Source organism: Apis mellifera, linkage group LG3, assembly GCF_003254395.2.
Source record: "Apis mellifera strain DH4 linkage group LG3, Amel_HAv3.1, whole genome shotgun sequence".
NCBI classification, from domain to species: domain Eukaryota; kingdom Metazoa; phylum Arthropoda; class Insecta; order Hymenoptera; family Apidae; genus Apis; species Apis mellifera.
The window spans coordinates 12,398,743-12,426,653 of NC_037640.1; the positions used below are offsets into that span (position 1 = coordinate 12,398,743).

At 33.4% G+C, this 27,911-nt stretch overlaps 1 protein-coding gene across 7 annotated transcripts in view; it reads left to right on the forward strand.

Moving 5' to 3' along the window:
• Positions 1-27,911, forward strand: part of LOC412956 (heparan sulfate glucosamine 3-O-sulfotransferase 1) — a 162,612-nt gene that overhangs the window by 55,639 nt on the left and 79,062 nt on the right. For 2 of the 7 annotated variants that reach the window (XM_016911313.2, XM_006569236.3), the window contains exon 1: positions 23,478-24,879. The exons of 3 other annotated variants lie outside the window; for them this stretch is intronic. The gene's annotated coding sequence lies outside the window, so the exon portion shown is untranslated. Of the gene's footprint in view, positions 1-23,477; positions 24,880-27,089; positions 27,514-27,911 lie in introns of those variants that run through there. 2 more of the 7 variants (XM_026439827.1, XM_006569237.3) reach the window with 2 other exon arrangements.

Genomic DNA, 27,911 nt, shown 5'->3' on the forward strand with positions numbered 1-27,911 from the left:
AATCTCAATGCGAATTTTCCGAATTTTCCGAATTTTCCGAATTTTCCTATATTTATTTTTTTCTTATTTTATTTCGTATTATTCGATCGAATTGAATGTTATATCATTTGGATTTATAAAATCGATTCATTAATCTCAATACGAATTTTCCGAATTTTCCTATATTTATTTTTTTCTTATCTTATTTCGTATTATTCGATCGAATTGAATGTTATATCATTTGGATTTATAAAATCGATTCGTTTAATGGATTCGTTAGTCTCAATGCGAATTTTCCGAATTTTCCTTTTTCTTTTTCTTATCTTTTATTTCGTATTATTCGATCGAATTGAATATTATATCATTTCTCTCATTCATTTGGATTTATAAAATCGATTCATTAATCTCAGTGCGAATTTTCCGAATTTTCCTTTATCTTTTTTTTACCTTATTTCGTATTATTCGATCGAATTGAATATTATCATTTATTATATCATTTCTCTCATTCATTTGGATTTATAAAATCGATTCATTAATCTCAATGCGAATTTTCTGAATTTTCCTTTGTATATTTATTTTTTTTTTATCTTTTATTTCGTATTATTCGCTCGAATTGAATGTTATATCATTTGGATTTATAAAATCGATTTATAAAATCGATTCATTAGTCTCAATGCGAATTTTCCGAATTTTCCGAATTTTCCTATATTTATTTTTTTCTTATCTTATTTCGTATTATTCGATCGAATTGAATATTATATCATTTGAATTTATAAAATTGATTCGTTTAATGGATTCATTAATATCAATGCGAATTTTCCGAATTTTCCTATATTTATTTTTCTCTTATCTTTTATTTCGTATTATTCGATCGAATTGAATGTTATATCATTTCTCTCATTCATTTGGATTTATAAAATCGATTCATTAATCTCAGTGCGAATTTTCCGAATTTTCCGAATTTTCCTATATTTATTTTTTTCTTATTTTATTTCGTATTATTCGATCGAATTGAATGTTATATCATTTCATTTGGATTTATAAAATCGATTCATTAATTTCAATGAGAATTTTCCGAATTTTCCTTTGTATATTTATTTTTTTATCTTATCTTATTTCGTATTATTTGATCGAATTGAATGTTATTATTTATTATATCATTTCTCTCACTCATTTGGATTTATAAAATCGATTCGTTTAATCGATTCATTAATTTCAATGAGAATTTTCCGAATTTTCCTTTATATATTTATTTTTTTTTTATTTTTTTATTTCGTATTATTCGATCGAATTGAATATTATATCATTTGAATTTATAAAATCGATTCGTTTAATCGATTCATTAATCTCAATGCGAATTTTCCGAATTTTCCGAATTTTCCGAATTTTCCTATATTTATTTTTTTCTTATCTTATTTCGTATTATTCGATCGAATTGAATGTTATATCATTTCTCTCATTCATTTGGATTTATAAAATCGATTCATTAATCTCAGTGCGAATTTTCCTTTGTATATTTATCTTTTTACCTTACCTTAAATGATCGATAAAGGAAGAAAGTATATTTCGGATGGATATATTTTCATAATGTCAGATTCATCTTTCATCGTTTGTCAGAATGTAATCCAATCGGATAATTTATTTCGTCCTCGAAGGAACGAGTCAACGACGTGTCCTCCATCTTCCTAGCTTTTCTTTATCGAAAGAAAAATGTGCGCGCTTCTCGCGTAATCAACTTCGACTTAACGGATCGATTAATTGTTTTCTTCTTTTCGTAAAAAGACCTCGCCTTGATCCTTTCCTCCTTTTCCTTAATTTTTTTTCTTTTATATCTAGCCTCGAGTTAATTCATTTACAAAAAGGATCTGAGAAGAGAGTCTCTGTGGATAATTAATCGATAGTTGAATCAAACTGTGCTTCTCACGTAATCAACTTGGCAGATCGATTAATCCTTCTTTTCTTTTTTTTTTTTTTTGTGACAAAACCTCGCCTTAACCTTTTGCACTCTTTAATTTTTCTTTTTTTTTTTTTTTTTTTTTTATAAAAAGACCTCGCCTTAACCCTTTACACTCTTTCTCACTCGCATAAAGGGCTAATAAAATTATATTGTTGGGTATATTTCAACCTTTCAGTGATGCATTGAAATTATTATGAAAGGAGTGATTTTTTTAATTATTCTAATTTATTTATTTATAGACCAATAATAATATTTTTTCATATCATTAATTATATGAATTATATGATTACTTGAATTAGATCGATCTATTTTACAGAGTTTAGAATTTTATTTATGTTATTAATATTATGTTATATTATTTATATTATTAGTGTTAAGAATTTTTTATTTGTTGGATGAATTTCTAATTGTAATTCATGCAATTTATAGAACAATATAGAAATATAAAAATGTAAGATTGAATCTTACACACACAATTCACTTTCCTCCTTTTTTCTGTAACACTTTGTTATTTTCGACTATTACTCCAGAGAGAGAGAGAGAGAGAGAGAGAGAGAGAGAGAGAGAGAGAGAGAGAGAGAGAGGGAGAGAGAGAGAGAGGTGTGAATTATGCAGCAGGTTAATAGTTACGAGATCATTTACGCGAGTAATCTTAGCACGGATAATCTGTTCATTTATACGAACGCGATGAGCTGCACGAGTCGCGATTAATTTTACACGTAGCAATGTAATAATAAATTCGATTAAACGGCTGGTCTCGCGTTAATGAAAGTTGCGGTTATCGTAAATTGGGGATTAGAATCGCGTGATTAAAAATCCGTATATAATCCGTGGTAAATGAACGGAAATTTTGTGACGAATCGAAATTGAGTTGTTTTTTCGAATCGTTCCGTTGCGATTTCGAGATATAAAGATATAAATAGAAATAATAAGATATAAATCGCGATAAATCGAGATAAATCGTGATAAATTGTGATAAATAAACGGACGGATTCGAAAATGGACGAAATGTTGTGACGACTCGAAAGTGAATCGTTTCTTCGAATCGTTCGATTTCGAGGTATAAATCGTGATAAATAAATGGACGGATTCGAAAATATTGTGACGAATCGAAAGTGAGTCGTTTCTTCGAATTATTCCAGCGAATGATTTCGAGGTATAAATCGTGATAAATAAATAGACGAATTCGAAAATATTGTGACGAAAGTAAGTCATTTTTTCGAATTATTCCAGCGAATGATTTCGAAGTATAAATTGTGATAAATAAATAAACGAATTCGAAAATATTGTGACTAAAATGAAATTTTTTCGAATCATTACGATTTCAAGGTATAAATTGTGGTAAATAAACGGACGGATTCGAAAATATTGCGAAATTTTTTCGAATCGTTCTGCGATTTCGAGAGAAAAAAGGAAGGAGAGAAAAGGAAAGGAAAGGAAGAGAAACTCGTGCAACATCGCGTCAGATTATCCTCGACTCGGCCCTCGAGTTTTCGCAAATCTGTCCGTGCACTTCTTCGCAACTTCCTCGAAACTTGCTCGGCGAGGCTTTTTCGAGTTCAGGGAACAAAGGAGCCGCGAAACTCGACACGCGCGTCCAGACTTTTTTAAATCGCGCCAGGAAATTTCTTCTCCACGTCTCGAGACGTTTGGATAGAAAGAAAGAAAGAAAGAAATAAAGGAAGGAAGGAAGGAAAGGAAAGAGAAAGGAGAGGAGAAAAATTAGCATTACGCTCGCGCGAGAGAATTTCGAGATTCGATTCCTCACGTTTCGAGATTGAGAAGAATTGCGTGTGGCTCGTATCTCGATAGCTTAACGCGATCCATCGATCGATCGATCGATCCATTCCTCCTTCGTTCTTCGCCAATTTCCTCTCCGCTTTATCGCGTTATCGTTTGTCAAATTTCACGCGCCCTTCTCTGTGTATGTGTGTGTAAGTGAGCGAAAAATATGTGTGAGTGAGCGAAAAATATGTGTGAGTGAGCGAAAAATATGTGTGAGCGAGAGTGAAAGTGTGTGTGTGCATGTGTGTGTGAAAGAGAGCGAAAATGTGTGTGTGTGTGTGTGTGGTGTGTGTGTGTGGTGTGGTGTGTGTGTGTGTGTGGTGTGGTGTGTGTGTGTGTGTGTGTGTGTGTGTGTGTGTGTGTGTGTGGTGTGTGTGTGTGTGTGTGTGTGGGGTGGTCTTCTCTCTCTCTCTCTCTCTCTCTCTCTCTCTCTCTCTCTCTCTCTCTCTCTCTCTCTCTCTCTCTCTCTCTCTCTCTGTCTGTCTGTCTGTCTGTCTGTCTGTCTGTCTGTCTGTCTGTCTGTCTGTCTGTCTCTCTTTCTCTGTCTCTGTTTGTCTTTCACTCTCTCTCACTCTCTCTGTCTCTCTCTCTCTCTCTCTCTCTCTCTCTCTCTCTCTCTCGTCGATCGCTAACGGCAGACAGTTGTAGAGTTATCTTTTTGCACGGGGTCGATGTTGATCGATGAACTCGCCGCCCTTCTTCGTGAGACGCGCCCCGTCTCGTGAATTTTTCATTCTCAATTACGCGCCGATGGATTAACGAACCGTAGCCGACTTTCGTCGATCGTTTCACTCCTTCTCCCGTTCCCGTTAATCCGATCCGGCTCCCCCATTTGATCTTTCGATCGTCGTCTAATTCCCCGATTCTTCTTCCGAAGGAAATTCTTCGAAATGATCGTTCCTCTCCGATTCGAGTGTCGATTTTGAAGAGGAAAGAAAATATAAGATATTTTTCAAATTTGTGCCTGAAAATATATTAAAACTCGTTCCCAGACACGAGAGACTTCGCGGATATTTTCCAAAGTATATCCGAGGGAAAATATAATTGTGTACGCGTTTCTTTTTTCCAAACGTCGATTTTGAAAAAAGATATAAATATTTTTCAAATCTGTGATACGAGAAGACTTTTTGAAAGTCTCCGTCATATCGTCTGTGATCCAAGAAAAAAAAAAAAAAAGAAAAGAAATCACACGCGAATCTCTAAAAATTCTTCCGTCACATTTTCCCCCAACAAGATCTTGCGAATATTCCCTAGAATGTACATTCGGGGAAAACTGTAATCGTGTACATCTTCAAACGTCGATTTTAAAAAAATATATATATAAATACTTTCTAAATCTGTGATCCAAGAAGAAGAAAAAAAAAGAAACCACACACGAGTCCCTAAAAATTCTTCCGTCAAATTTTCCCCCAACAAGACTTCACGAATATTCCCCAGAATGTGCGCTCGGGAAAAACTATAATCGCGTACGCGTCGATTTACGAAAAAAAAAAAAAAAAAGAAAGAGAAAGGTAAATATAACTTCTTTCCAAATCTATAATCCAAACGGAAAAAAAAAAAAAGAAAGAAAGAAACCACACACGAATCCCTGAAAACTCTTCCATTCACATTTTCTCTCAACAATAACAGCAACAACAAGACTTCTTAGATATTCCCCAGTGAGTATTCGCCCAGGGAAAAATATAATCGTCTCCCTTTCAGTCTCGCCTATCGAAGAGTAAACGTACGTTACTCTCATTATTCTTCCTTTACCTCCTCCTTTATCTCCTCCCTCTCTTCTTCCTACAATAGAAGGCCTCCTCCTTCTCCTTTTCCTCCTTCTCCTCCTCCTCCTCTTTCTTTACCTTCTCTTCTTTTTCCTCCTCCACTTATGATGATAAGCCCCCTCCTTCTCCTCCTACGATGGTAGGCCTCCTCTTTCCCCTCCTCGTCCTCCCCTCTCTTTTTCTTTCTCCCTCTTCCCCTCCTCTTTCTCCTTTTTCTTTTCCTTGTTCTCCTCCTCCTTCTACAATAATAAATCTCTTCTTCCTCCTTCTTCTCCTCTTCCTCTTCCTTCTCCTTCTGCTTCTCTTCCTCTTCCTCCTTCTCCTTCTCTTCCTCTTCCCCCTCTTTCTCCTTTTTCTTCTCCTTCTTCTCCTCCTCTTTCTCCTCCTTCTCCTTTTCCTTCTCCTCCTCCTTCTCCTCCTCCTTTTCCTTCTCCTTCTGCTCCTCTTTCTCTTCCTTCTCTTTCTGCTCCTTTTCCTCTTCCCCCTTCTCCTCTTCCTTCTCCTTCTCCTCCTTTTCCTTCTCCTTCTCCTTTTCCTTCTCCTTCTGCTCCTCTTTCTTTTCCTTCTCTTTCTGCTCCTCTTCCTCTTCCTCCTCCTCCTCTTCCTCCTTCTCCTTCTCCTTTTCTTTCTCTTTCTCCTCCTCCTCGTACTCCTCCTCCTATGATAGTAAACCTCCTCCTTCTCCTTTTTTTTCTCCTTTTCTTTCTCCTGCTCCTTCTTTTCTTCCTCCTCCTCCTATGATAGTATGCCTCTTCCTCCTTCTGTTTTTTCTCCTTCTTCTCCTCCTCTATTTTCTTCTCCTCTTTTTTCTCCTCCTCCTGCTCCTTCTCCTCCTCCTGCTCTTCTTTCTCTTTTTGCTCCTCTTTCTCTTCCTTCTCTTTCTGCTCCTCTTTCTCTTCCTCTTTCTTCTTCTCCTCCTTCTCTTCCTCCTTCTCCTTTTTCTTCTCTTCCTCCTCCTCCTTTTCCTATGATAGTAGGCTTCCTCTTCCTCTTCCTCCTCTTACGATGGTAGGCCTTCTCCTTTTCAACGAAAGGAAGATTCGATCGTCTCTCAATCATAAAATTATTCGCGCGATATCTGCGCCTGAACCGAAATTGAGAAGAAGGGAAGGTGGAGGGGTTGCTTTCCGCCATCCTCGTCGAACGAGACGCGGAAGGGTCGGATGATAAATCTTTAAGCAAATTGCAACGCGAACGGCGAGGGGATATTCCTCGATACGTTTCCGTGCCCTCGGAGAATAGAGAGAAAAGAGAGAGATTGTGAGGAAAATGACGAGGGCCTGGTCTTGATTCTCGCGTTCAAAGTCTCCCCGGGGCGAGATATCCGGCCTGGTGGAACGCTTCCAAAGGTGGGAGGAGGGGGAGAGGGAGGAGGGGAACGTGGCTCCGCGACTCGAAGGAAAGGTGTGTATATATAAGGTGAATCGAGGTCTCTCGAACATCGTGTCCCCTCTCCCATTCTTTCCCTAGTGGCGATGGTGGTGGCGGTGGAGAGCCGAGGGAGGAGCCAAGGGCCGAGATTAAATTTCCAACGTTTCGCGTTATGTACAATCGTGAGATTTGGAGGAGGAGGAGAAGGAGAAGGAGAAGAAGAAGGAGAATATTTAGACTGTTTTTTTTTTTTGTTTGATTGAGAATGAAGAGATTGTGGAAGAGAAGGAGGAGGAGAAGGAGAAGGAGGAGAAGGAGGAAAATATTTACACTGTTTTTTTTTGTTTATTTGAGAATGAAGAGAGGAAGAAAAAGAAGAAAGAAAAGGAGGAGGCGAAAAAGGAGAAGAAGAAGGAGAACAAAGAGAAGGAGGAGACTGTTTAGACTGTTTTTTTTTGTTTATTTGAGAATGAAGAGAGGAAGAAAGAGAAGAAAGAAAAAGAGGAGAAGAAAGAGGAGAAGAAGGAGAAGAAAGAGAAGAAGGAGGAGGAGAATGTTTAGACTGTTTTTTTTGTTTGATTGAGAATGAAGAGATTGTGGAGGACAAGGAGGAGGAGGAGAAAGAGGAGAATGTTTAGACTGTTTTTTTTGTTTGAGAATGAAGAGAGGAGGAAAGAGAAGGAGGAGGAGAAGGAGAAGGAGGAAGAGAAGAAAGAGAAGGAGGAAGAGAAGAAAGAGAAGGAGGAAGAGAAGAAAGAGAAGGAGGAAGAGAAGAAAGAGAAGGAGGAGGAGAATGTTTAGATTGTTTTTTTTTTGTTTGTTTGAGAATGAAGAGATTTTGGAGGAGGAAAGAGAAGGAAGAGGAGAAAGAGGAGAAAAAGATGGAGAAGGAGGAAGAGAAGAAGGAGAAGGAAGAGGAAAATATTTAGACTATTTTTTTTTGTTTGTTTGAGAATGAAGAGAGGAGGAAAGAGAAGGAGGAGGAGAAGGAGAAGGAGGAAGAGAAGAAGAAGGAGGAGGAGAATATTTAGATTGTTTTTTTTTTTTGTTTGAGAATGAAGAGATTTTGGAGAAGGAGAAGAAGGATGAGGAGAAGGAGGAGGATGTTTTAGATTATTTCTTTTTTTTGTTTGAGAATGAAGAAGGAAGATTTTGGAGGAGGAAAATTCGAACAAAAGTCGAGTCTGTGTTAGATTGTCGAGGGTCGTGTTTCATTTATATACTCCTTAATTGAAACGTCGATTTAAATATATATATATATAAATATTTTCTAAATTTGTGGTTCAAGAAGAAAAAAAAAAGAAAAAGAAAAAAAGAACATACGAATTCCACACATGGTGAATTAGATTTTTAGATTGATTTTACACGATATTTCACGTCACACGCGGAATTTAAAGGAATAAATGTATCTTAAATTGAGAAATCATTTAATATGTTAGATTTTCAAGACTGATTAAAATTATGATTAAAATTAAATTTTTCAATTTTTACGTAAATTTGAAGAAGAAATTCGTCAATTTTCAGAATGAAAGAAAAAATTTTCTGAAGAAAAATCAAAGTGAAAATTTGAATGTATCTTAAATTGTGATTAATTTAAATTGTGATTAATTTAAATTGAAATCACATTTCATTTAATAATCTTGGGTTAGGCTTTTCAAAATCAATTCTACGTACCAGATTATAATTTATTTTTCAATGTTTCATGTCATTTTTATGTAAAATTTAAAGAAGGAATTAATTAATAATTTTGAATTAGATTTTTTAGAGTCGATTCTACATATCAGATTATATTTTTCAATATTTCATGTTATTTCTACGTAAAATTTGAAGAAGAAATTCGTCAATTTTCAGAATGAAAGAAAAATTTTTCTGGAGAAAAGTCAAAGTGAAAATTTGAATGTATCTTAAATTGTGATGTAAATTGAAATCACGTTTCATTTAATAGTCTTGGATTAAACTTTTCAGAGTCGATTCAACGATCGAGCTTATATTTTTCAACGTTTCATATATTATCCGAAGGAATTCGCCATCTGTCGTGAATGAAAGGGAAATGTGCCTCTGGAGGAACGAGAAAAATCGGAGAACTGTATTTGAATGCTATCCTAAATTACCAGAGATCGCGTTTCATTTATACTCGTTAATTAAATCCTCCTGAATTAGACTTTTCAATGAAAACAGATTCAACGATTCTATGATCGAAATTAAATTTTCAACGTCGTGCAGAAATCGTGAAATTTCTAGAATTTGTCGAGAAAAATCGAAAGTCAAATCCGCCTTAAATCGTTAAAGATCCCGTTTCATTTATATTCATTCATATTCGTTCATATTTGATTTATATTCATTTATATTTGATTGAATTCTGTTGTGGATTAAACTTTTCAGACCAGATTCTACAATTAAATTTTTCAACGTCATACGTTATTTAGAGGAGGAAGAGTTCGAATGTTTTTAAAAGAACGAGAGGGAAATTTTTTCAAAATCGAAAAAATCGGATGGAGAATCTTGATAAATCGATAATTTAATCGATAAATTAAATTCTCTTGGATGGTTCTACGATATATTCGCTTTATTGTGTACAATTTGTGAAATTTCGAGAATGAAAGGGAAATTTCCCTGGAAAAATCGGATGGAAAATTTTTGTAGCGTATCTTGACAAATCGATAATTTAACTAATTAAATTCTAACTAAATTAAATTCTCTTGGATTGTTCTACTGATATATTCGCTTCATTATGTGAAATTTGGAGAAGAGATTCGTCTGTTTATGAAAGGGAAATGACAATGAAAGGGAAATTTTCCAGGAAAAATCGGATGGAAAATTTTTTTAGCGTATCTTAATAATTTAATTAATAAATTAAATTTTTTTGGATTGTTCTACAATATATTCGCTTTATTGTGTATTTATTATCCAAATTTGTGAAATTTGGAGAAAGGATTCGACTGCTTGTCGACAATGAAAGGGAAATTTTCCGGGAAAAATCGGATGGAAAATTTTTTTATCTTGATAAATCGATAATTTAATTAATAATTAATGAATTCTCTTGGATCGTCCTACTGATACATTCGCTTTATTGTGTACAATTTATGTGAAATTTGGAGAAGGAATTCGAGAATGAAAGGAAAATTTTCCTGGAAAAATCGGATGGAAAATTTTTTTAAATTGATAATTTAATCAAAGATTAATTATTTAATTAAGAATTTAATCAATAAATTAAATTCTTTTGGATCATTCTACTGATACATTCATTTTATTGTGTACAATTTGTAAAATTTGCAAAAGGAATTCGACAATGAAATTTCCTAGGAAAAATCGGATGGAAAATTTTTTTAGTATGATCTTGATAAATCGATTATTTAATTAATAAATTAAATTCTCTTGGATCATTCTACTGATATATTCGCTTCATTATGTGAAATTTGGAGAAGAGATTCGCCTGTTTATTCGACAATGAAAGGAAAATTTTCCTGGAAAAATCGGATGGAAAATTCTTTTAAATCAATAATTTATTCAATAAATTAAATTCTCTTGGATATATTTCTACGATACATTCGCTTTATTGTGTACAATTTGTGAAATTTCGAGAATGAAAGAGAAAATTCCCTGGAAAAGTCGGATGGAAAATTTTTTTAAATCGATAATTTAATATTTAATACATTAAATTCTCTTGGATTGTTCTACTGATACATTCACTTTATTATATACAATTTGTGAAATTTGGAAAAGGAATTCGATAATGAAAATTGAATAATGGAAATTTCCCTGGAAAAATCGGATGGAAAATTTTTTTAAATCGATAATTTAATCACTAAATTAAATTCTCTTGGATATATTTCTACAATATATTCATATATTTTTATTGTGTACAATTTTGAGAAGGGATTCGACTGTTTGTCGACAATGAAAGGGAAATTTTCCGGGAAAAATCGGATGGAAAATTTTTTTATCTTAATAAATCGATAATTTAACTAATAAATTAAATTTTCTTGGATTGTTCTACCAATACATTCTCTTTATTGTGTACAATTTGTGTGAAATTTGGAAAAAGGATTCGAGAATAAAAGGGAAATTTCCTTGGAAAAATCGGATAGAAAATTTTTTTAAATCGATAATTTAATTAATAAATTAAATTCTCTTGGATCATTCTACTAATACATTCTCTTTATTGTATACAATTTGTGAAATTTGGAGAAAAAATTCCAAAATGAAAGGGAAATTTCCCAGGAAAAATCGGATGGAAAATCGAATCCACCTGAAATTATCACGGAAGATCACGTATTTTCATTTATCCCCTTAATTAATTCCTTTTCCTTCTCCTTCTATTTTTCCCTTTCACAATTCAATTAATATCTTTTTATATCCCCTTTCTTTATAGAGTCAAGCGAGAAGCCGATTTCTACGAGATTAAATCTCCAATATTTCGTAAATTTCATTCACGTACACAAAATCAATCTATCCTCTGAATCTTCACAAACCATTTTTCGATTTCATCGAAACCGAAACTTCTTTTTTCCTTTAACTCCTCTCTCTCTCTCTCTCTCTCTCTCTCTCTCTCTCTCTCTCTCTCTCTCTCTTCTCTTCTCTTCTCTTCTCTTCTTTTCTCTTCTCTTCTCTTCTCTTCTCTTGTCTTCTCGTCTCTTCTCTTCTCTTCCTTCTCTCTTCTTTTCTCTTCTCTTCTCTTCTCTTCTCTTCTCTTCCTTCTCTTCTCTCTTCTTCTCTTTTCTCTTCTCTTCTCTTCTCTTCTCTTTTCTTCTCTTCTCTTCCTTCTCTTTTCTTCTTTTCTCTTCTCTTCTCTTCTCTTCTCTTCTCTTCTCTTCTCTTCTCTTCTCTTCTCTTCTCTTCTCTCTTCTTTTCTCTTCTCTTCTCTTCTCTTCTCTCTTCTTCTCTCTACATTTCAATTAGTTTTCTTTCTCTTTCTCCCTTTCTTTCTCCTTTCTTCTTTTTCTTCCTTTTTTTTAACAGTCGACAGAAAAGATTCCACCACCGAGATTAAATTTCCAATGTTTCTCTTATATATATATATATATACACGTTGGTGAAATTTAGACGGTGGAAAAATTCTCGTTTCGAAAATGAAACGGAAATTTTCCGAGAGGGGGGAGAACGATTTGAGCGGAGCGGTGAAGAAAAATTGGATTTACCTTGGGATCGTCCGATGAATTACGTTCCATTTGTGCTTTAATTAATCTCCACCCTCCCTTCCCCTTCGCTCGTCGATTATTCTTCTCCTCGAGCGATATAACCAATCCTCGAACGAGCTATTCGTAGTTGATTTTTCACACGTGGAAGGAATGCGAGAGTGAAATATTGAGGAATGATGGGGTTCTGTTGTTGTTTCGTTCGAATATCGTCTTTAAACTCGTTTCGTGATCAGAAGAAATACAACAACATTCGATGAGTCGAGTAATGAAAATTAATAAGATAAAGAAGAAACGATTTTTGTTTGTATTAATTCTTTAAAATTTGAATATGATGTTTATACTAACATATGAAGTCACACTTGACATTCAAATGATAAAAATTAATAAAATAAAGAAGAAATGATTTTTGTCTGCATTAATTCTTTCAAATATGAATATAATATCAATATATAAAGAGAGGTAAAGGTTTAAATGATTAAAATTAATAAAAAGAAAGAATTTTTGTCTGCATTACTCTTCAAAATATGAATATGATTTCTATATCAATATATGAAGTCACACTTGACATTTAAATGATAAAAATTAATAAGATTAAAAAGAAACGATTTTTGTCTGCATTAATTCTTTCAAATATGAATATAATATCAATATATAAACAGAGGTAAAGGTTTAAATGATTAAAATTAATAAAGAGAAAGAATTTTTGTCTGCATTACTCTTCAAAATATGAATATGATTTCTATACCAATATGTAAAGTCACACTTAACATTCAAATGATGAAAATTGAAAAGAAACAATTTTTATCTGCATTAACTCCTCTTCCAAATATAAATATAATATATAAAGAGATCTTAATGTTCAAATAATAAAATAAATATATAATAAAATTAATAAAATAAAAAAGAAACAATTTTTATATTAATTAACTCTTCTAAATATGAATGTAACTTCTATTTATATCAACAATATATAAAGAAACTTAACGTTCAAATAATGAAAATTAATAAAATAAAAAAGAAACAATTTTATATTTTAACTTTTCCAATATGAATATGATCTGTATACCAATATATGAAGTCACATTTAATATTCAAATGATGAAAATTGAAAAGAAACAATTTTTGTCTCTTTTTCCAAATATAAATATAATATATAAAGAGATTTAATGTTTAAATGATTAAAATTAATAAAAAGAAACATGAAGAAATTTTCATCTGCATTAACTCTTTAAAATGTAAATATGATCTCTATACTAATATATGAAGTCATATTTAACATATAATAAAAATTAAATAGAAACAATTTTCAACTGCATTAATTCTTTCAAACATGAATATAATCTCTTCTTATATCAATATATAATGAGATTTAACCTTCAAATGACTAATATTAATAAAATAAAAAAGGAAACAATTTTTATTTTATTAATTAACTCTTCCAAATGTGAATATAATCTTTTTTTATATTATTATGTAAAAAGACTTAACGTTCAAATAATAAAAATTGAAAACAATTTTTGTCTGAATTAATTCTTTCAAATATAAATATAATCTCTTTTTATATCAATATATAAAGAGAGATAAAGGTTTAAATGATTAAAATTAATAAAAAGAAACAATTTTTGTTTGCATTAATTCTTTCAAATATGAATGTAATCTCTCTTTATACCAATATATAAAGAAATTTAATATTCAAATTAAAATTAATAAAATAAAAAAGAAACAATTTTTATTTTAATTAAACTCTTTCAAATATGATCTCTATACCAATATATGAAATCACACATAATAAAAATTGAAAAGAAACAATTTTCATCTGCATTAACTCTTCCAATATGAATATGATCTCTATATCAATATATGAAGTCACACTTAATATTAAAATAATAAAAATTGAAAATAAACAATTTTTGTCTACATTAACTCTTTCAAACATGAATACAATCTCTCTTTATAATATAATACATAATAATTTAATACATAAAGAGACTTAAAATGATTCAAATGATTGAAATTAATAAAAAGAAACATTTCCAAATATAAATATGATCTCTATACCAATACATAAAGTCACACTTGATATTCAAATAATGAAAATTGAAAAGAAACAATTTTTGCCTGTATTAACTCTTTCAAACATGAATATAACCTTTCTTTGGAGAGACTTAACGTTGAAATAATAAAAAATGAAAAAGAAACAATTTTTGCTTTTGATTAGATTTTTTCTTTTTTTCGTTTTTCAAAATTTCTTTTGAAAAGTTGAATTTTCGAGAGAAACGATCGAGTGGAAATCGGATATCGATTCGAAATTTATAAATGGTACAAATTTTATCACGAAACGATGGGAGGAAATGCGCAACGTTTTGATTCTATCGTTAGAGTAGGATAACTGTATAAATGGAACAAAGCAAATGGGATTAAAATTCATGCGTTGCATGAATATTTTTTGGTTTTTGTTTTTGATTATAATCTAGAGAACATAGCGTTATTCGAATAGAATGAAAAATATCTCGTTTCTAAATCAGTTTGAAATCAGGCTTAACTGTTCAGAGAGCACAATTGAAATTGGTACAATGAAATAGAAATAATTTTGCAGTCTGCATTAACTATTCCAAATGTGAATGTAACCTCTCTTTATATTAATGTTTAGAGAGAATTAATGTTCAAATGATTAAAATTAATAAAATGAAAAAGATAATTTTAACTGTTTCAAATATAAATATAATCTCTCTTTATATAGAGAGACTTAACATTCAAATAATGAAAATTGAAAAGAAACAATTTTTGTCTGCATTAATTCTTTCAAATATGAATATAATCTCTCTTTATATCAATATATAGAGAGACTTAACATTCAAATAATGAAAATTGAAAGGAAACAATTTTTGTTTGTATTAATTCTTTCAAACATGAATATAATCTCTCTTTATATCAATATATAAAGAGACTTATATTCAAATAATGAAAATTGAAAGGAAACAATTTTTGTCTGCATTAATTCTTTCAAATATAAATATAATCTCTCTTTATCAATATATCTATCAATATATAAAGAGACTTAATGTTTAAATGATTAAAATTAATAAAAAGGAACAATTTTCATCTGCATTAATTCTTCCAAATATAAATATGATCTCTATACTATATAATATATGAAGTCACACTTCAAATAATAAAAATTGGAAAGAAACAATTTTTGTCTGCATTAATTCTTTCAAACATGAATATAAAAAAAAATGAACATGAAAATAAAAAAAACAACTTTTATCTGCATTAATTCTTCTAAATATAAATATGATCTCTATATGTAAAGAGACTTAACCTCCAAATAATGAAAATTAATAAAATAAAAAAGAAACAATTTTATATCTGCATTAAATACTCTTCCAATATGAATTTCCAATATGAAAGAAACAATTTTTGTCTGCATTAACTCCTCTTCCAAATATAAATATATGATATATAAAGAGACTTAACGTTCAAATGATTAAAATTAATAAAAAGAAACAATTTTCATCTACATTAACTCTTCCAAATGTGAATATGATTTCTATACCAATATATGAAATCATATTTAACATTTAAATAATAAAAATTAAAAAGAAACAATTTTTATCTTTAAATCTGCAATTCTTCCAAATCTGTAACTCTTCCAAATATGAATATCTCTCTTTATATTAATATATAAAGAGACTCAACGTTTAAATGATTGAAATTAATAAAAAGAAACATTTCCAAATATAAATATAATCTCTATACCAATATATAATGTCACACTTAATATTCAAATGATAAAAATTAAAAACAAACAATTTTTGTCTGCATTAACTCTTTTAAACATGAATATAATCTCTCTTTATATTAATATATAAACAGACTCAACGTTCAAATGATTGAAATTAATAAAAAGAAACATTTCCAAATATAAATATGACCTCTACACCAATACATGATGTCACACTTAATATTCAAATGATAAAAATTGAAAAGAAACAATTTTTGTCTGCATTAACTCTTTCAAACATGAATATAATGTCTCTTTATATTAATATATAAAGAGACTCAACATTCAAATGTTTGAAATTAATAAAAAGAAACATTTCCAAATATAAATATACCAATACATGAATTCACATTTAATGTTCAAATAATAAAAATTGAAAAGAAACAATTTTCATCTGTATTAACTCTTCCAAACACCAATATAATCTCTCTTTACACCTTATAATACACAATTGTTTCAAGACACGATATCATCCTTACACTTGTATATACACCTCGTCGAATTGTCAACAATTTTTCTCTCCTTTCCCCCTCCCCTTACACATCTCTCGATCCGAACGGCGCCTTTGAAACAAGTAATAACAAATAATCAACGTTGAAACGCGGAGGACAAAAGGAAAATCTAATTAAATAGCGCGTACGTATACGTGCTCGCGCAATCATTTTTCTCCCCCTCCCCCTCCCCCTCCCTCTACATTCCGCAGTATTTCCATGGAATTGCCAGGCGAATTCTTATTAATAAAAATTCCGTGGCAATAATTAATCCAATTTTTTCAACGGTTTCCTTTTTTTTTTTTCACCCTCCCCCTCCCCGTTTACAATTTATATCACTTTACTTGCCTGGCCACCGTGTTTCTCGAAACGTTCTCGAATATTTTCCAAAATGTTTCTCCAGACGTGTCATCCTCTTTCACGATAACAAAATATCATCCTCCTCCCTCCCTTTCTTTTTTTTCCTTTTATACAAGCGTGCTGCATCGAAGCAATCCATCTTTTACGAAACGGAAAGAAATCTTGTAAACGCGTGGCGCGTTTGTGTCTATTTTATTACACGAAAATGGAAAAATCTTGGGAAGTGATGCATCGTACGCGCAGCTTTTGGATTTAAATTTCTCGTTTGAATCGGATCAGATGGATGAGGTCGAAGGGGAATGTTCCAAGATCGAGGACGCATCGATCGTTAATCGCACATCATTCGTCAAGTGCGAAATAAATGCAAAAATACTCGATCTTTAAAAACTTTAAGAAGAAACGTTCTAAGAGTAGAGAAATTGATGAAGAACGGACAATATTTTCATCACTTGTCGAAAGATTCGATACTCTTCTATTTTTCTTTCTTTTCTCTTTCCATTTTTCCACAATTCCTGCGACGAATCTCTGTGTGTGTGTGTGCACGCGCGTGTGTGTGAACGTGAATGAAAATGTGTGTGTGGTTCTGTGTGTGTGCGTTTGTGTGTAAGTGAAAGTGTGTGTGTGTGTGTGTGTGTGTGTGTGTGTGTGTGTGTGTGTGTGTGTGTGTGTGTGTGTGTGTGTGTGTGTGTGTGTGTGTGTGTGTGTCTGTGTGTGTGTGTGTGTGTGTGTGTGTGTGTGTGTGTGTGTGTGTGTGTGTGTGTGTGTGTGTGTGTGTGTGTGTGTGTGTGTGTGTGTGTGTGTGTGTGTGTGTGTGTGTGTGTGTGTGTGTGTGTGTGTGTGTGTGTGTGTGTGTGTGTGTGTGTGTGTGTGTGTGTGTGTGAATGAGCGTGAGTGAAAATGTGTGTGTATATATGTGTGTGTGTGCGCGCGCGTCAATCGCATTATTTAATCAGCGGTTAACGAGAGATCCGCGATGTTGTCTCATCGAAGGCAAAAAATAGAGAGAGAGAGAGAGAGAGAGAGAGAGAGAGAGAGAGAGAGAAGACAAGTGGAACGATGAAACAGCTTTTGTTTGAACGGGGAGATATTAATTCACGCAGCTTTTTTGATGGCGAAAATTTTCACGAATTGACAGAAATAATCGGTGGACTCGATCGTTTCGATCTTCGATTGCCGATTGTCAACTTGCCGATGGAACTTTTTCACGAGAATTGATTCAATTCGATGATCGCTGGCCAATTTGACGAACGTTTAGCTTCGAGCGACGTTTTTTCCTTTCCTCGACGAAAGGAAGACGCTTCGCGCTTATTTTCGACGAGTTCGATCGGGGAAATCGATCTATTTTTAAATTTTTTTCATTTTATAAAAAGGTGTTTTAAAATTCAAAACGAAAAAGAGATGAAAAGGAGTTTGCGAGCAATTTGTTACGTACGTTTTTTCTCTAATTAAAATCGTAAATGTAAATTTTTATCAAGATTTATCCTGGGAGGGAATAAAATATAATATTCACGCTTCTTTTTTTTTTTACCTCGTAGCGAGAAATAGATTCAAATATGTATATATATATATATGTATTGTATATTTCAATTTTATTTTACGCAGCGGATTTTTAATATTTTTCCCTTGGAATCGCTCAGCTGTGGTATAATTAACGAATACACGAACGAAATGAAATTGGCGGGAAGGAAAGGACTTCAAAGGATTGTCGTAACTCGTTGCAACGCGACCGAGAAGATTTTTAATAAACGCGTTGTAATTAGACGCTTCTCTGGAAGACTTCTTTTTAATCAAACGATTATTACGTATAAAAATCGTGATAGATGATTGACAGTTTAATTTAATATTAGCGTAACTAATTTTCCTCTCTGAAATAATCGATTTTTTTAAAAGTTCGGAGATAATTTTTCGAATCTTTAATTTTACATCGAAAATTTCCCCTTCCTCATCGAAGCAACATGTAAAAATTCCATCTCTAGTTACGCGGAAATATTTTTCGAGGGATATTTGAAAAATTCTCTCCTCTCCGATTCCTCTGTTTTCCTTTGTTTCCTTCTCTTTTTTTTTTTTCTCGTGTCTATCGTAATCGAAATTTACACAAAATACAGAACAGATTTTTTCCGTTCGAAAACATTGTTTCAATCTCTCCTCCCCTCTTTTTTCCTCTCCCCCCGCGTTAATCGCGTTTAACCTCGTTTTTCGGTTCCCCTCTTCTCAATTTCGCGGGTTGATTAGCCGAAAAGTTTCGAGACGGAGGCTTTGTCACGAATTCTTACTTCTTTACCTTTCCCTCTCTCTCTCTCTCTCTCTCTCTCTCTCTGAAATACGTCTCTTCTTCTAATCCTACTCCTCGAATTAAGCAAGTTTCGGTCAACGCTCCTTTTTAACACAAACCTGTGTTAGAAGAGACTTATATTCATATTTCACGAAAAATACATCTAAATGATACAACTCTTTAATTAAAATATAATTCGCTCTTTCGAGCGTGAAAATGTCGTACATATACAATATTCTTCGAAAGAAAGAATGTTAATTCGCGCAGCGAACTAGCAGCGAACTTCGTTGAGTGCGAGTCGAGTCCTAATCGATCGATCCGAATCGCTCTGTCTCTCTCGTTCGTAGCGAGCGAATAATATTCTTCCTTTCTGCGCAGGCGCACGCGCATCGATCCCGATCCAATCGAAGGCCGCGGCGGTTTATTTTAACCGCCGCTGTCGACGCGCCAGCGGATCGCGAGAGAACGGATATAATGGTCGGAATCTAACTCGACTCGAACCGAGCGTAGATTATTCGTTTCTCTTCCCTTCTTTTTTTTTACTCTCGCTTTCTCTCTCGTTCTCGCGTATTTTCGGGAAAACGAGAAGAGAGGGAAGCGCGGTACGCGAATTTCGAAGCTTTTTGTTTTCGAACAGCGGTTTCTCTTCTGTTTTGGGGGGGGGGAAATATATATATATGTACATATTCTGTATCGTTTGTATCGCGTTCAAACTCGACACGGGAATATTTTTCGTTTTTCGACAAACGCGCTTTTTTCGCTCGACTTTTTTAAAAAGTGGAAAAGTCGTATTTGAAAAAAGAGAGAGGGGGAGAGGGAGGGAGAGAAGAATCTTGTTATCGTTCAGTTTATTTTCGAGGATCGAAAGGGTACGGCTGTGTATTAAATATTCCTCCAACGAAACGTGAACGTGTCAAATTTCGTGTCAAATTACCATCGCGGAAATATTAACGCGGCCGTGCTCGAGGCGATAAAATGAAAACCCGATCGAAGGTGTCACTAGAGATCGAAAAAAACTTTTGGAAAAATTGAATCGAAATTAATCGATCGATTAATAAATTATGAAGAAGTAAGAAGAAGAAAGAGAGAAAGAGATTTCTTGAGATGAATGGGAGAAAAGAAGAGGCATTGGGATTAATTATAAAGGAATAAAAAGGAGAAAGAGAGAAAGAGAAGGGGGAAAGAGATAAAGAGATTCCTGTGAAACAAATGAGAGATTGGTTTGGAATTAAATTAGTTTGACGGATTAATCGATTAATTAATTAATTACGAAGGAGTAAGTAAAAGAAGGAAAAGAGAAAGAGGAGAGAGAAGAAATAAAAAGATTCTTGTGAGACGAATAAGGGAAAGGGAGAGAGAATTAATCAATTAATTAATTAATTACGAAGAAATAAGAAGAAGAAAGAGAGAAAGAGAAGAGAGAAAGAGATTCCTGTGAGACGAATGAGGGAAAGGCAGAGGGAATTAATAGATTAATTAATTAATTATGAAGGAATAAGAAGAAGAAGAAAGAGAGAGAAAGAAAGAGATTGATGAATGAGAGAAAAGGAGAAGGATTGGGATTAATTACGAAGGAGTAAGAAGAAGAAGGAAAGAAAGAGATTTCTGTGAGACGAATGAGAGGAAGGAAGAGACATTGGGATTAATTATGAAGGAGTAAGAAGAAGAAAGAGAGAAAGAAAAGAGAGAAAGAGATTCCTATGAGATGAATGAAGGAAAGGGAGAGGAATTGGAATAGAATTAACAGATTAATTAATTAATTAGAAATAATTAATTAGAAATAAGAAGGAATAAAAAGAAGAAGAAAGAGAGAAAGAGAAAAAGGAAAAGGTAAAGAGATTCCTATAAGACGAATGAGAGAAAGGGAGAGGAATTGGCAGAATTAATAGATTAATTAATTAATTAATTACGAAAAAATAAGAAGAAGGAGGAAGAGAAAAAGAAAAGGGAGAAGAAAGGAAGAGATTCCTATGAGACGAGTGAAAAGGGATTGTTTTGGAATTAAATTGGTTTGACGGAATTAATAGATTAATTAATTAATTACGAAGGAATAAGAAGAAGAAAGAGAGAAAGAGAAGAGGGAATAGAGAAAAAGATTCTTCTGAGACGAATGAGAGAAAGGGAGAGAAATTGGTGGAATTAATAGATTAATTAATTACCAAAGAATAAGAAGAAGAAGGAGAAAGAAAGAAAGAGAAGGGAGAAGAGAGAAAGAAATTCCTCTGAAATGAATGGGAGAAAAGGAGATTGGCGGAATTAATAAATTAATTAATTAATTAATTAATTATGAAGAAATAAGAAGACGAAGAAGAAAGAGAGAAAAAGAAGGGGGAAGAGAGAAAGAAATTGCTCTGAGATGAAATGGGAGAAAAGGAGAGGAATTGGTGGAATTAATAGATTAATTAATTAATTACGAAAGAATAAGAAGTAGGAGAAAGAGAGAAAAAGAAGAGGAAAGAAAGAAAGAAATTCCTCTGAGACGAATGGGAGAAAAGGAGAGGGATTGGTGGAATTAATAGATTAATTAATTAATTATGAAGAAGTAAGAAGAAGAAAGAGAAAGAGAGAAAAAGAAGGAGGAAGAGAGAAAGAAATTGCTCTGAGACGAAATGGGATAAAAGAAGAGGAATTGGTGGAATTAATAGATTAATTAATTAATTGCGAAAGAATAAGAAGAAGTAGAAGAAAGAGAGAAAAAGAAGGGAGAAGAAAGAAAGAAATTTCTCTGAGATGAATGGGAGAAAAGGAGAGGGATTGGCGGAATTAATTGATTAATTAATTAATTACGAAGGAGTAAGAAGAAGAAAGAGAAAGAGAGAAAGAGATTCCTATAAGACAAATGGGAGAAAGAGAGAGAAATTGGTATTAATTACGAAGGAGTAAACAGAAGAAAGAGAAAAAGATAAGAGAGAAAGAAATTTTATGAGACGAATGATGAAAAAGGAGAGGGATTGGAATTAATTACGAAAGAGTAAGAAGGAGGAAGAGATAAAGAAATTCCTGTAAGACGAATGAGGGAAAAGGAAAGGGATTGGAATTAATTACGAAGGAGCAAGAAGAAAAAAGAGAGATTCCTTTTGAGACGAAATGAGGGAAAGAGAAAGAGATTGGGATTAATTACGAAGGAATAAGAAGAAGAAAGAAATAAAGAGATTCCTGTGAGACGAATGAGAGAAAGAGAGAGAGGTTGCGATTAATTATGAAGTACGAAGTAAAAAGAAGAAAGAGAAAAAGAGATTCCTGTAAGAGGAATGAGGAAAAGAGATCGGCGGAATTAATAGATAAATTAATTAATTTCGAATAAGAAGAAGAAGAAGAAGGAAGAGAGAAAGAGATTCCTGTGAGAGGATAGAATTGGATGGAATATTCCGGATAACTTTAGACGATGTTAGAAGAACAAAGGGGAGGAAGAGGAAGAAGGCGTTGGATTTTTTAAGCGGCTAAGGAGCAGTCGACACGGGCCGAGGGGGATGAATTCCATTGACCCCGATTCCCCGCCACACACGAGCCTCCCTTAATCATCCTTGACCCCTTTCCACCCCGCCAAATTGCGCACACCACCTTTTCCAATCTTCCGCATCTACAATGGATCTTCTCGAGAGCACCCCCTCTCCTCTCCCTTCTTGTCCAAGAGAAGGGTGGCGTGGCACGCCTCGCCCCGCTCGATCCGATCCGAAATTCTCCTCAACAGAAGAACGGAGAGAAACGGAGAGTTTTTTCAAGCATTCGTATCTTGAACGGATGATAGTTGTTCGTGTAAAGATCGGTATCGAGTTGTAAATAAACAACAGGGTTGGAATCTTCCATTAGGGCATTATGGATGAATTTATATGAACGTCGACCAGGATGATGGAGGGGATGCTTGTGCGTGTTGCGCGTCTTCCATGTTTCGAGGCTGATATATATATATATATATATCTCGTTATTGTTGATGAAACCGATTTCCTTTCCGAACTTTACGTTTTCAGAAGTTTTGAGTCGAGAAGTTTATTACATTTTTCCATTTCGCGGTAAAAAGATCTATTCGAGAAAGATTGTTGGAGTTTACGCCATTTTTTTTTTTAATTGGTGATTTTTATTATCGAGGAATCTCGTGAGAAACAAATATACCAATGCTACGTTTCCAGGGAAAGATATTATATATCGATGTACGATAATTCGATCGTCATCTTATGGAGACCGACTGTAATCGTTTATAATAGCATCTTATGCAGAGAGACTATAGTCACCTATAATATGTCGCTGATATGTCATTTTACGTAGAACGACTTTCAGCCGTAGAACGTCGGTGACATCTTATGGAGAGCGACTGTAATTGTTCATAGTGGCGTCTTATGCAGAGATATTATAATCGCTCTTAATATGTCAGTGGCATCTTATGGAAAGCAACTATACTTGCTCTTCACATATATATATATATTATAATTAATATTATAATTAATAATGTATATATATAATTAATAATATATTATAACATATTGCCCTTAATAAATATATCGGTAATATTTTACGTAGAGCGCCTTTAATCGCCTATAGTACATCATATGGCATCTTATGTACAGAGACTATAGTCATTCGTAATACGTCAGTGACATCTCATGGAGGAAAACTGTAATACGCCATCTTATGTAGAAAGGCTATAGTACGTCAGTGGCATCTTATGTACAGAGACTATAGCACATTAGTGGCATCTCATGGAGGAACAGTGTAATACGCCATCTTATGTAGAAAGACTACAGTACGTCAGTGGCATCTTATGTACAGAGACTATAGCACGTCAGTGGCAACTTATGAAGGGAGACTATAGCACGTGAGTGAAATCTTATGGAGAGGGACTGTAGTAACGAAGGATTAAGAGAAGAGTTTCGATAAGCAAAATTATTCTCCATCATCCCGTACGTTGTGTGTATATAAGAGACGAGGACGACGAATATATCGAACATATTTCCACGATAAATTGCGTTACTCGATTATAATCGACGGTACGACGGATAAAGTTGTCGTGGAAGAAGAGATGGTAACAAGCGGACGCTCAAAAGTTTTTAAGGATACGAAGATATGTGCGGATATAAGAAACGCGTGTTCGATACGTGGATAAATATTCGTAAGATTCGTGCAGCGCGTCAATTTCAATAGGATCTAACCGAGCGAAATTATTTTTTATCCGATTTTGAGGTTATATGAGATTTAGAACAATATTGCTTTATTATAATTCGTTATTTCGTTGAAGACGAATTGAATTAATGTTGCATTTAATCGATGTATAATATATGCGAATAATATAGGAAAATGAAAGTGTAGTGTAACTTAAAATAAAATAGAAAAGAAATCGATGAAGTAAATATGGAATATGTAACGTTAAAAAGAACAATGAGATACGTAAGAAGGATGAGATTGAACGATTTGTATTACGAATTGACAAGAGATTGGTCGAATCTATTCTATTGGAAAAAAAGAAAAATGCGACAATCCTCATTGGTCATTCTCATACGCTTAAATGATCAAGATGTAATCAGATGCAACTTTGAAAGCGTTTCGAATTTGCAACAAACTTAAACTGGAACAAGAAAAATATGCTTCTTAAAAAACAAAAGTTGTTCAATATGAGTCAAATATGGAATAAAACGTACGTGTTTTGTTTAATCCAATCGTAAAAACGGTATTATACATCGAAGCAATTATTTTTTTCACGAATTTGAGAATGAATTTTCTCCGATTAATATAAATTATTCGAACCACTGTGGCGCCGTTACGAGTTAAAGTTGGATGGCGAGAGGGCAGCATTTACGCGTTCCGCGAGTCGGCCAACCATCGGTTCAAAATACCGTGTAACACCAAGTCAGTTGTCATGTTTTCGTCGTATTGCTTGGAAGTAAGCTTTCGTTTCCACGAGCGATTAGTCTTGTTTTGTTTGGAGTGAGTAGGAAGAATTAATTTCGTCTCTCTTCCTCCGAAGATAAGATAAAGTGAGTCGAGGTGAGTTGCACAGTGAGCGTCGATTGAATTCGAAATATTACGTACGAAATATTTTTTCCACCGCCTAGCTTTCCTCGAAAAAATTCACGCGATATTTTTTTTTTTTTTTTTTGTTGCGAACGCGGAACACGTATAAATATTTTTCGAGAAAAAACTTTTTTAGGTCGACCTATTACATCGATTTTTATTTACACGCGACGATTGACGCTCGTACACGATAGTTTCGGTTTGTTTCCGTTTCATATTTTTCACGAACGATCGCAACGTTGCAATTGGGCTACGATTTCAAAGTACCTGAGACGTAATTTCGGGTAATCGAATCGTGTGAAAGTGTTACATTTAATCTTTATTAACTTGTATCTCGATAACAACGTGTCCGATTCAACGCGAGTGAACGATGAAAAATCTTATGGAAAGAACAGCCGCCATAAACGAGGATAGAATATCGAAATTTTATTTTCTCGAATAACGCGTAATTTTTCTGTCGTAAAAATTTAAATGATCGACATCGAGTTTGTTGTTTCCAAAATTCTGTCCTCTCGTGTTACCTGATAAACAACACGGTATCGGTGGATATTTAAGTGTATAAAGTAAACGAGCGAGTGCGATCGTTTCTGGTTTACTCGTGTAAACGAAATTACACACATTCGTGCGTATTCGTGAAAATTAAATATTGAAAATTAAATATCGTCGATAATTTGATGGAATTGATGAAAATATTAAAAAAAAAAAAGAAAAGAAAAGAAAAATTGTAACTTTTTTTTTTTTATCAAAGAGAAAGAATCATTTATTGCGCGAAAAAGAAAAACATTTTTCGAAAATTTCACGAACGATGCGGGTGTCCTTCGACGAAGGAAATATTTTAACTCGGGATAACGATTACGCGGGATGGGGGTTTTATTTAATTTTTTTTTATATCCCGTTTAACCTGAAAAATGTTATATTTCGATTTAATTTTAAACGGTTTCACGCGCTGCGCGCGCGATACAATTTTCGAACAGGATATACACGGATGATACACCAGGAATCTGCGTATGTTGATAAATAGCATTGTTCAATTTGCTCTCGTTAGTTGCGCGGAATTTCGATCGATAAAATTCGGCCACGGGCCGAAACGTATTGCGGGAGAGCGGCCGGGCGAAACAAATTGTTACGTAATCCCGATCATTTTCTGGTATGGAGCGTAAGTATTAACCTTTGGACGAGCGACGGTGTTATAACATATACGAACGCGTTTTGTGTTTCCAACGTGGCGCGCGATAACCTTGCACCGTCCTATTAAATTGCCTATTGTGGATTTTATATAGAGTGTAGAAACTGAAACGGAAAAAAAAAAAAAAGGGATCGTGGAAATGAGAGGAAAGCGTGTATTTTGGTCGCGTTGCGCGAGGAATGGAAAAAAAAAAAAAAGGTATCCGTGTCGGACGTTGAATGAATCGTTAACTTCGATTAAATTTCACGTGATTTCTATTTCTGGATGAATAAGATTTTTTTTTTTCTTTTCTCGAAAGGAGAATTTTTATCAATTTATTAAACTCGTTTCGATTCTTCGAAAATTGTTATTTTTATATTCGTGAATTTCCTCTCAACGAACGATTTCCTCTATTCTCGTGAAAATTTTCTTTTATTCGAGCGCAAAGGGTTAATAAAGAAGAAGATTCGTGTGAAGATTTTTCCTTTCGAGATTAAATATTTCTATAGCATCGTGGGAAACTTTTTTTTTTTTTTTGTTATCCTTTCCTTCCTGCGTTGAAATATTAAAAAACAGTCATAAGGACGCTTGATGCGAGCAGGGAAAAATCTCGTGATTCTTCTTTTAGAATTTTCTCTTTTTTTTTTTTTTTCCTTCTTTTGCATTCTTCTTTTCCATTTTCATTGTAAAGTTGCCCGTAAATAAACTCGTCCTTTTGCACTCATAACCGGAATGCCGTTTCATTTCTATGCAAGCTGATTCGAAATCTAAAGGTAGGGTACGTGTAATGTAAAGTTTTTTGTATGGCTATTGAATATCAAGAAACGAAGAGAATTTGTAGTAAAAAATAAAAACCTTGGAATTGTATTACGTATACATTTATTTGTATCTACGATATTTATTGATAAATAATGAAATGATGTTTCGCCGTGTTTGAATTGCGCGGTCTCGCGTGTATAATTTCCGCTCGCGCTATGCATATGGCGTCGTCACGTGACACGATCACGTGATACTGCGTAAAGAGACGGTAGCGCGAAGCAATTCGTTTGATTCACCGACATGCGGTGGACAGTTTTGCTACGAAATTCTGAATTTTTCTCGCGAGTAGAAACTTATTCTAAGAATATTCGTATTTCTGAATGTATAACGAATGGGTATTGTGACTGCAAGCAAAGTGTGCAAGCTCGTCTATTCGAATTACGATTCTATCGGTCGTTAATCGGAACGAGATCGTGGTAAATGGCGAGATCGGGATTAAATTGAGCGTTTCAGGGACAATTGAGTGTCTAGAGTGGAAAATGGAATATGTATATGTGAAAATTAGTAAGTGGATACGAATATTTTATCGGATCTCGTTAACGGATTTACGATCGATGCGAAGGATAGTGGTGTAAAGTTAATCTGTTGTGAAATTTCGTACAAGAAGCAAGGATAAACGATAGGTTAGTAGACGAAAGAAGTAGCAATTCCAAATAAAGTCGATCATTCGTGAATTCAGATTTGAAAATCCTAGATTTAGATTCCAATTACCTGTTTATACGTAGAGGTTATGTATTATATAATCGATCGTTATAATTAATCTATTCGAAATCGATTTATATTACGTATGTAATTCTAATATCTGTCTAATGCAATCAACGATATACATATATATATCGGATCTTTTTGGAAAGAAACTTTTATTTTTGAATAAATTATCCATCTATATTTGATCTTTCGACAAAATATGCTTTTTCGTTGCAATAATAAAATAGAATCGATTCGTAATTCGAGAAAAGTTTGATCGTTTGATTGACAGCAGCGTCGTACCTAACCTCACTTTTTTTTCGTGGGCGGAGAG